This window comes from Zootoca vivipara, chromosome 9 (genome assembly GCF_965207765.1).
Source record: "Zootoca vivipara chromosome 9, rZooViv2.hap1.1, whole genome shotgun sequence".
In the NCBI taxonomy this organism is placed as follows: domain Eukaryota; kingdom Metazoa; phylum Chordata; class Lepidosauria; order Squamata; family Lacertidae; genus Zootoca; species Zootoca vivipara.
This window is the reverse complement of record NC_142592.1, coordinates 68,221,058-68,230,540: the sequence shown is the minus strand read 5'-3', so window position 1 is coordinate 68,230,540 and position 9,483 is coordinate 68,221,058. Positions and strand designations below refer to the sequence as shown.

Sequence of the window (9,483 nt, the reverse complement as noted above, 5' to 3'; positions counted from 1 at the left end):
TCTTCTTCGTCTGTGCTAAAGCCAAGGAGAGGGTGGTGGTCTCCAGTGAAAAAGCTCCATCCTTGTATTTGTATTTAACACTAGATTCCAAAGTTCAGTGCTGGTCCCTATCCCACTTCAGTATTTTTACTGTTAAATAAGTTGCTGTGAAAACTCAGTGACTCCAACATGCCAAGTAAAGATTGAGTCTTTCAACTTGCAAATATAAAATGAATAAAAAAAACAAGTTGTAGGTAGGTAGCCATAAATGGACATAAATCTGACATCAGGAATCACAAGACAGAGAAACCAGTAGGAGAACACTTCAATCTCCCAGGACATTCTATACAAGATCTCAAAGTAGCTGTTTTATTACCGGTACAGAAAAAATTTCAGAAACAGACTGGAAAGAGAAATTGCTGAATTGCAACTCATTACCAAGCTTAAAACCATGGAGAGACCTGGTCTGAATAAGGACATTGGATTCTTACGGTATCTCATTATACATGATCAAGCTTTCTTTAGCACCTCAGGCCCATAGCTGCCAAGTTTTTGCTTTTCTCGCGAGGAAGCCTATTCAGCATAAGGGAAAATCCCTGTAAAAAAGGGATAACTTGGCAGCTATGCTCAGGCCTTGCTTTTTCCTGCAAGACCAATTGCAGTCGTTAACAGTCATCCACAGGTTTACCACTCCTATCAGCCAATTACCCATTCCCACCACCCTTCTGAGTAATACCCCTCCCCACCCTCTGACTATACACAAGGGTCTGGTGACTTCTGTTTCAGTGTATCTGAAGAAGTGTGCATGCACATGAAAGCTCATACCTATGACAAACTTAGTTGGTCTCTAAGGTGCTACTGGAAGGAATTTTTGTTTCTTTGTTTGTTTAAAAAAACAAGGAAAGGGGTCCACTTTCTCTCTGTGGCGATGGCCAGGGGTTGCTGCCTTTCCTGTTCTGCACAACAGGCAGAAATCCAACTGGTGATGCTCCTCCCACCATGGAAGCAAAATGATGTTGATGAGAAATGAGGACAACACCTAGCTTTATTAATTCATCAACGCGCAAAATTTGTACCCCGCCTTTCCCAGCAGGGTCCGAATGCCAACCTCACCACCATTTTAATGCATCACCTACGAAATGTTCAATTGCTTTGGATTTATTTTGCTTATACAGTATGCTGCTTTCGCACAACAAGCTGCGCCCAGAGCAGCTTGCAGAAAGCATTCAAGACAGAGAACAGTGGGAATGCCAAATATACAACAGACAGAGCATGTCAGTAAATTCAAGCGGTCATAGGCAAAATCCGGCCCTCCAGATGTTTGGGACTACAATTCCCATCATCCCTAGCTAACAGGGCCAGTGGTCAGGGATGACTGGAATTGTAGTCCCAAACATCTGGCGGGCCGGATTTTGCCTATGCCTGATTCAAAGGAACAAAAATCAACAATTTGGCAAACACAGAATAAATTCAATATTACAACAACAACAACAACAACAACAACAACAACAACAACAAAACAACAACAACAACAACAACAACAACACCTTAGGCTTAAGGGCCTAAAAACAAAGGAAAAAGAGAATATTGATGGTTACTAGCCACAATGGCTCTGCTCTGCTTCCACATCCCAAGGCCTCTGAATCCCAGTTGCTGGAAACCGCAGGAGGGGAGAAAATGCTCTTGGGTTTGAATCCTGACTGCGGGTTTCCCATAATGGGCGTCTGGTTGGCCACTGTGAGAAGAGGATGCTGGACTAGATGGACATTGGGCTTGATCCAAGAGGCTCTCCTTATGTTTTCATTGGGTCCTTTATGGGCTCAGCCTTTCCCCTGCCTCACCTGAAGACGTAGAGCTGGCCATGAAACAAAACCTAACTATCTTGACTTCCTACTGAACCCACAAGAAAGAAGGGCATTTTCGTTGGCCAGGTTCAACGCAAATCCATCGAACCTCCTGTGGGGAAGATTCTCGGGCAGGGCGAAGGATAAGAGGATCTGTCTCTGTCATGACCCTCAGGTGGAAAGCCTTTTACATATGGTTTTTCATTGTAATCTTTACGTCGACCTTCGTCAACAATTCCTGGACCGGATCTGCATTCCCAGAAGGAGACCAGAGCGGGAAATCTTACAATTCCTTTTGCTGGGGAAGGACCCAGTCCTCACCAAGATGGTGGCTCAATATCTTAATTTACTATTTTCTTGTCGTTATACTCTGCAGTCGTCTGAATTATTAGAAGCCCCATTGTCGCGAAAGCGGATCGCGGATTATTCCCTTCTCTCTCTTAACACAGTGTTTGCCACAGTGACAGTTTTAACCTGTTATTATTTTGTCTGCGAGTTTATTTGATGCCAATAAAGGTTTTACTTACTTACGTAGAGCTGGGTGTCAACAGCATCCTGGTGACTCCTGACTCCAAGTCTCGGGATGACTTGTCTCGGCAGTTTCATGCATACGGAAGATGTGTCATCAGTTGGTTTTAATTCTTGTAACATTTTAAATCCTTTTATTTATGATGCTGGACGGCCAGCCTGGGCTCCTTCGGGAAGGCGGGAGGGAGAAATGTCCAATAAATAATAATAAAAGATTTATTTTAGGGGATGTTCACAGGGTGGGTCCCAACGAGCCTAATATATAAAACAATCGCACCCACCTAAAAACAAGAAACTAACACACATGTCCTTCTTCTTCTTCTTCTTCTTCTTCTTCTTCTTCTTCTTCGGCGATCCCTCGTAGCCGAGTACGATTGTCTTCCATAAATACGGTTTTAACAATGGGTCCGTAAGTGACTGTGGAGGCCAATTCTGGACCCACACGTCCTTCCACAGTGGGGACATAGGTTTCCGAGCGGGAGTTGATCACAGTGTGGATTTGCCAAGCGTGCCTTCCTCTTAGCACATTTCTCCCTTGCGTCCTGAGTTCAAGTGTCTTCAAAGCCCATGAAAGTGTTGTAGCTCAGTGGTAAGACATCTGCTTTGCATGTAGAAGGTCTTGGGTTCAAACCCCAGCATCTCCAGGTACTGTTGAGAGAGATTCCCTGTCTGAAATCCCAGTCAATGCCAACATTACGGAGCTAGATGGATCAGAAACTGACTCAAGGCAAGGCAACTTCTATTTTCCTTTTACTTTTTATGTTAAAATATCTTAACCAGCAGACCAAATTACTGCAAAATTTAAAAATTACATGTTTCTACTTGGTGCTAAGAGCTCCCCAGTGTTGGGTGCCAACCTAATCCCCAGGGGGAAAGTGTTTCCACAACCCGGGTGCTACCACCGAGAAGGCCCTGCTTCAAGGTATGGATTTCAGTGAGCAATGGTTTGGCCAGGAAGTCTTCCCCGAATCTTTTCTTGGTGGCTTCTCTGATGTATTGCTTTGCGTTTGGGGTTTTCAGTCTTGTACGTACGTTTTTCTTTTAGAAATTACCTTGCTGAGTTTTTAGGACCGTAACATCTCACTCTGCTGTACCAGTTAGCTCTCGCACGGGTGCCTTCTGCGCTCTGCGATCACCACGCCACCTTCAAGGGCCACCCCATGTAGACTGCATTGCAGTAATGAAGCACGGGGTTTGGAAACTGTCTACAGGCCATCATACCTGCCAAGTTGCTGTCGGAGAAAGGGACCGGGCGGAAGTAGCAGACTGGAAGTAGCGCTGCCGCCATTTTGGAACTGGGCGGAGCAGCATCAAAAGTCGCTTCTGAGCATGCTCCGCCCAGTTCCAAAATGGCTGTCGCGCCAAAATAAACCGGGGGGAAACAAAAAAATCCATTTTTTTCAGCTAGGAACAGCTAGAAAAACAGGGATTTCCCAGGGAATACGGGAGAGTTGGCAGCTATGCAGGCCATATCTTCTCCCCACAGGCCAGAACCGGCCTCATTCCACACCCTCCTTGAGGGTTTTTGCCCTTTCTGTGGCTGGACAGAGAGGGAAGGAAGGCAGTTGGACTAGATGATTTAGGTGCCTTACGAGTCTGCAATTCTATGAAGGGTGGATACAAGTTGTTAATAATAAATAAATAAATAAATAAATAAATAAATAAATAAATAAATAAATAAAAGAAACGGTCTCCTTCGGAAGGTGGTAGACTCTCCTTCCTTGGAGGTTTTTAAGCAGAGGTTGGACGGCCATCTGTCAAGGATTCTTTAGTTGTGACTCCTGCATTTCAGGGGGTTGGACTAGATGACCCTTGGGGGTCCCTTCCAACTCTACGATTCTATGATTCTGTTCTATGATTAGGCTGAACCCCCAAACCCGGGACCTAAAAATCGCAGGCTGTCCCTGTTAAGCGGTTTTGTGCTGTTTGAATATACTGTTGAATATACGGTTTTGTGCTGTTTCCTTTTCCCACCTCAGCCCTCAATCATTTCAGGAGACGCCACCGTAAAGGAAATTGTTCCGTGGGTTGCGGGTGGGGAAAACGTTCTTGCTACAAGTCAGGGGAACTTGCTGGAGGCCCAACTCTGCGGAAGAGATCTTCCTCTGATTGCAGGTGGCATCGGTTGCTAATCCCTCGGTTTAGCTATTTCACCTCGTGCTATATAGAAACTCTTAGTCACCCTCGACGCGGAGAATCCCCAGTGATGTAACTGCCGTATCTGGCAAAGAGGGCTGGAGGACTCCGGAGAATGTCTAGGGGAGCAGCTTTCTCGCACTAGCCAAGCCTTTGCCTCGAGTGCAAAGTGCAGGAGCCTCGAGGAGTTCAGGAAATTCACCCAGCCTGGCTATTCCTATCTATTCCTAACTTCTCAGGGCGAGGCTTCTGGAGAATCCACACCAATGACGTTCCCCCCCTTGCAATCACAAAATATCAAACTAAGGACAGTTCACAGGACAGGAGAGGAGACAACATAGGCAGGATTTTGGCCACAGCTAAGTCATGCTGAGCTTAGTTGTGAGAACAGGCACTCAGTATGGATCATTGCCCCCATGGGAAGCCAGCAAGCAGAATTAGAACACAAGAGCCCTCTCCCATCTTGAATCATAGAATCATAGAATTGTAGAGTTGGAAGAGGCCACAAGGGGCATCCAGTCCAACCCCCTGCCAAGCAGGAAACACCATCAAAGCATTCTTGACATATGCCTGTCAAGCCTCTGCTTAAAGACCTCCAAATAAGAAGGCTCCACCACACTCCTTGGTAGCAAATTCCACTGCCGAACAGCTCTTACTGTCAGGAAGTTCTTCCTAATGTTTAGGTGGAATCTTCTAACTTTTTGAGGTTTCCAGCAACTGGTATTCAGAAGTATTGCAGAGGCAGAGCCATCGATAGCCCTCTCCTCCTCAATGAATTTGTCTAATCCTCTTTTAAAGCCATCTAGATTGGTGGCCATCCTTGCCTCCTGTGGGAGGGAGTTCCACAGTTTAATTCTGCACAGCGTGAAGAAGGATTCGCTTTTATCCGTCCCAAATCTTCCGACATTCAGCTTCATTGCATACCCACAAGTTCCAGTGTTAGGAAAGAGGGAGAAAAACTCTTTTTTATCCATTCCAGGCATAATTGTAAAGAACATAGGGCGTTCGGACTCTAGTCTTAAGTAAGCCATTGTGCACCGAAGGAGGGTAGATGACGGTTGGCTGTGTAAAAACTTAAAAGGATATGTAAAGGTAAAGGTACCCCTGACCATTAGGTCCAGTAGCGGACAACTCTGAGGTTGCGGCGCTCATCTTGCTCTATAGGCCTCGGTCCTGTATACCTGAAGGAGCGTCTCCACCCCCATCATTCAGCCCGGACACTGAGATCCAGCACCGAGGGCCTTCTGGCGGTTCCCTCATTGCGAGAGGTGAGGTTGCAGGGAACCAGACAGAGGGCCTTCTCGGTAGTGGCACCCGCCCTGTGGAATGCCCTCCCAGCAGATGTCAAGACAATAAGCAATTATTTTACTTTTAGAAGACAACTGAAGGCAGCCCTGTTTAGGGTAGTTTTTAATGTTTGATGCTGTACTGTTTTTAATATTCAGTTGGAAGCCGCCCAGAGTGGCTGGGGAAACCCAGCCAGGTGGGCGGGGTATAAATCCTGCTTGGCAGGGGGTTGGACTGGATGGCCCTTGTGGTCTCTTCCAACTCTATGATTCTATGATTCTATGAAATAATAAATTATTATTATTATTATTATTATTATTATTATTATTATTATCTGCAGACAGCTTCCGGGTCATGTGGCCAGCATGACTAAGCCACTTCTGGCAAACCAGAGCAGCACACGGAAATGCCGTTTACCTTCCTACCAGAGCGGTACCTATTTATCTACTTGCACTTGATGTGCTTTCAAACTGCTAGGTTGGCAGGAGCTGGGACCGAACAACGGGAGCTCACCCCGTCGCGGGGATTCAAACCACCGACCTTCTGATCGGCAAGCCCTAGGCTCTGGGGTTTAGACCACAGCGCCACCCGCGTCCCTAAAAGGATAGTTAACACACACACACACACACACACACCAAAAAAGAAACCAAGGTGTGAGCTTCTGAATATGATGTATAAATGACAAAACAACCAACCTTTTAAGAGCAGCTTGTAGACACATCCACAAATCTTTGGGCCGTCCCAGAATCTGCTTTGGAGGAAGGAGAAGAAACCTCCATTTCTGGCTTCGATGCAGCTAAGAGGCTTCCTGACCACCTCAATCGCTATTTCTGCCTAAATTGGCCACACCACCTTGTTACCAGACTGCAAACTGGACAGCCTTTTAACCAATTTGGCTATCCCAAGGTCAGGTCTGACTGGGTGGAGAAATGTTCAGCCTGGCGATTCAACTGCGACTCCTGCAGCTGAGGATTCGCAACACAGGACTTGCTGCTGGATCCATAGAATCGTAGAGTTGGAAGGGGCCCCATGGGTCATCTAGTCCAACCCCCTGCAATGCAGGAAGTTTTTCAGCCAACGTGGGGCTCGAACCCACAACCCTGAGATTAAGAATATCGTGCTCTACCAACTGAGGAATGTGCTGAAAGCTCTGCTTGGCAAGAGAGGCTGGCACAGACCTGAGATGTACTGAGCTGGTCTTTGCAGGTGAAGTTGCCAGAGTTCACAAACAGAGCTGGGTATTAGGCAGACAAGGAAAGAAGAACCTCTTCTATTATTATTATTATCAGTAGTAGTAGTAGTATTACTTAGTTATGATTTTCAATTTTATACATTTCAATAATTTTACAATCATTTTAACATTTCGAAACTCAACTTCCTTCCCCCTCTTCCTGTAGTTCCTTAAATTTATTTTTTATATTTTCTGCATATTCCAAATTAACTTAATTTACTCATTTACCCATCTACTTTAAATATATATACTCTTATAAAACTGCAGGTTATTACAACAATCCTGCCAATGTTCTTATCTGTTTACAGTTTATTTGTAAATATTCAATGAACCATTTCCATTCCTTTATAAAAAGTTTGTCATCTTTCTTGATTTCTTTATTTTTTCCCCCAGTAAGTTTCACCATTTCTGCATATTCCATAAGTTTCTGTATCCATTCTTCTTTCGCCGGGACTACTACTTCCTTCCATTTTGGGGCAAGTAACATTCTGGTCACTGTCGTCGCATACAAGAATAAATTTCTATACAGTTTGGGTCGTTCTGTCCATATAATTCCCAAAAGAAAAAAACATTTTTGATTGTGAGAAGAGTTTCTTACCTGAAGGCTCCAGGGCAGGTGACAACTCCTGCGCAATTATTTTTAAAAAACAGATAAAACAGTGAACAAGACAGCTCATTTGGTTAGAGCAGGCATCTCCAAACTGCGGCCCTCCAGATGTTTTGGCCTACAACTCCCATGATCCCTAGCTAACAGGACCAGTGGTCGGGGAAGATGGGAAATGTAGTCCAAAACATCTGGAGGGCTGAAGTTTGGGGATGCCTGGGTTAGAGCGTGGTGCTGATAATGCCAAGGTTTCAGGTTCGATCCCCACATGGGGCAACTGCATATTTCTGCATTGCAGGGGGTTGGACTAGATGATCCCCGGGGTCCCTTCCAACTCTACAATTCTATGAGACAGAACCAGTGCCAAGGTTCCAGCCAGAGAACCCAGCAAGGGGCCCCACAAAACCAAAGAAATTATCCTGGCACCTTCACTATACACCTTCAGGCCTTTGGTTGGTTTGATTGACATCCTATGCCCTTTTAAAACGTGGGCGTGTTGTTGTTGTTTTTTGGGGGGGTGCTATTGAGTTGTTGCTTTTATTCCGATTATATATTTTGTGGTTTTATATTTTGATTTTGTCCGGAGACCTCCGGGTATAGGGCGGCATATAAATTCAATAAATAATCATGATTTTAAAAGATTCTGCAGCAGGTAAAGAACTCACACATCCCTGAGGTTGGCACGAAGACAGCTAATTCCAGGTGGGCAACGAGCTGGGACAGGCATGTCCAAAGTCTGTATTGGGGGGGGGCTTAATCCGGCCCGCCGGTCGGTTTAATCTGGTCCTTGCGGCAGTTTATTTCCTGGGGTAACCCCCCCCCAAAAAAAGCTCAACAACTTCAATCCTTCGGTCACCCTCAAGCATGTTCACTTCATCAAATCTGGTCCTCTTTGGGGAAAAAATTGGGCACCCCTGAGCTGGGATCTGGGCCCTTTGCAGCCAAGGGAGCGCAGGCCTGGGGCTGCGTCCTGGCTGGTGGAGGGTGGGGAGAGACAGGAGAGCGCAGAGGGGCGTGGTCCGGGACAGGTAAGGGCCCGGCTCAGGTGAGGCGCACAGGGATACCTCCCCGGCCAGGTGAGAGGTAGCTAACTGGATGCCACCGTGGGAAGAGGTGTCTGGTCCTGCGGAGAAGTCTCCTTGGTGCGGGACGTGAGCGGCAGGGTCGGAGGGGATGCGTCCAGGTGAGTGCGCCCCGGCCAGGTGAGGGGGCCTGGCTTCCTCCAGGTGTGCGCAACTCCTCCTCCTCCTCCTCCTGCTGCCATTGGTCCCGGAAGGGAGGCACCTGCGCTGGCCCGGCCGTCGGGCGGGGGCGGCGCGGCTCCTCCCCGCGGAAGCTGCGCGCCCGAGGAGCGCGCCAGGGGCAGCTGCTGCCGCTGCTGCTGCTGCGGAGACTCGGCTCGCCTGGCTTTGGAGGCTGGAGGATCGCAGCCCTTGCCAAGCCCGGGAGGAGGACGGAGAGGAAGAGCAGGGGGCTCCGGGGGGGATCGACGGCGCCTGGCACCCCGAAAAGAGAGCCGCGTCCTCCCTCGAGGGCGCCTCCTTTCTCCCAGGTGGGCACCTCGCCTCTTGCCAATCGGTCGTGGGGGTGGGGGGGGCATGGGCGTAGCCAGGGGGACAGCCCACATCAAGTCAATAAAATACTTAACTAAAAGTCGAAGTTTGTTCTGGGGTCAAGAGAAAGCGATTTGAAACAACTGTCGAGGCATTTCCTTCCGAATCTGCTGGGCAGCGCCAGAGAAAGGATCTTGGCCACCCCCAATAAACTCCTGGCTACCTGCGCCCCCCTTTTAACATAAATCCTGGCTACGCCCACGGTGTGTTTGGGGGCTTCTTGGTTTGGGTGGTGGCAGAATGGACAGAATCACAGAATGG

At 47.4% G+C, this 9,483-nt stretch overlaps 1 protein-coding gene across 1 annotated transcript in view; it reads left to right on the top strand.

Annotated features, from left to right (window-relative positions):
• The first annotated feature begins 8,953 nt into the window (after window positions 1-8,953).
• IRF5 (interferon regulatory factor 5) overlaps window positions 8,954-9,483 on the top strand; it is a 45,041-nt gene continuing 44,511 nt past the window's right edge. The window contains exon 1 of the mRNA XM_060279262.2: window positions 8,954-9,161. The gene's annotated coding sequence lies outside the window, so the exon portion shown is untranslated. The remainder of the gene's footprint in view (window positions 9,162-9,483) is intronic.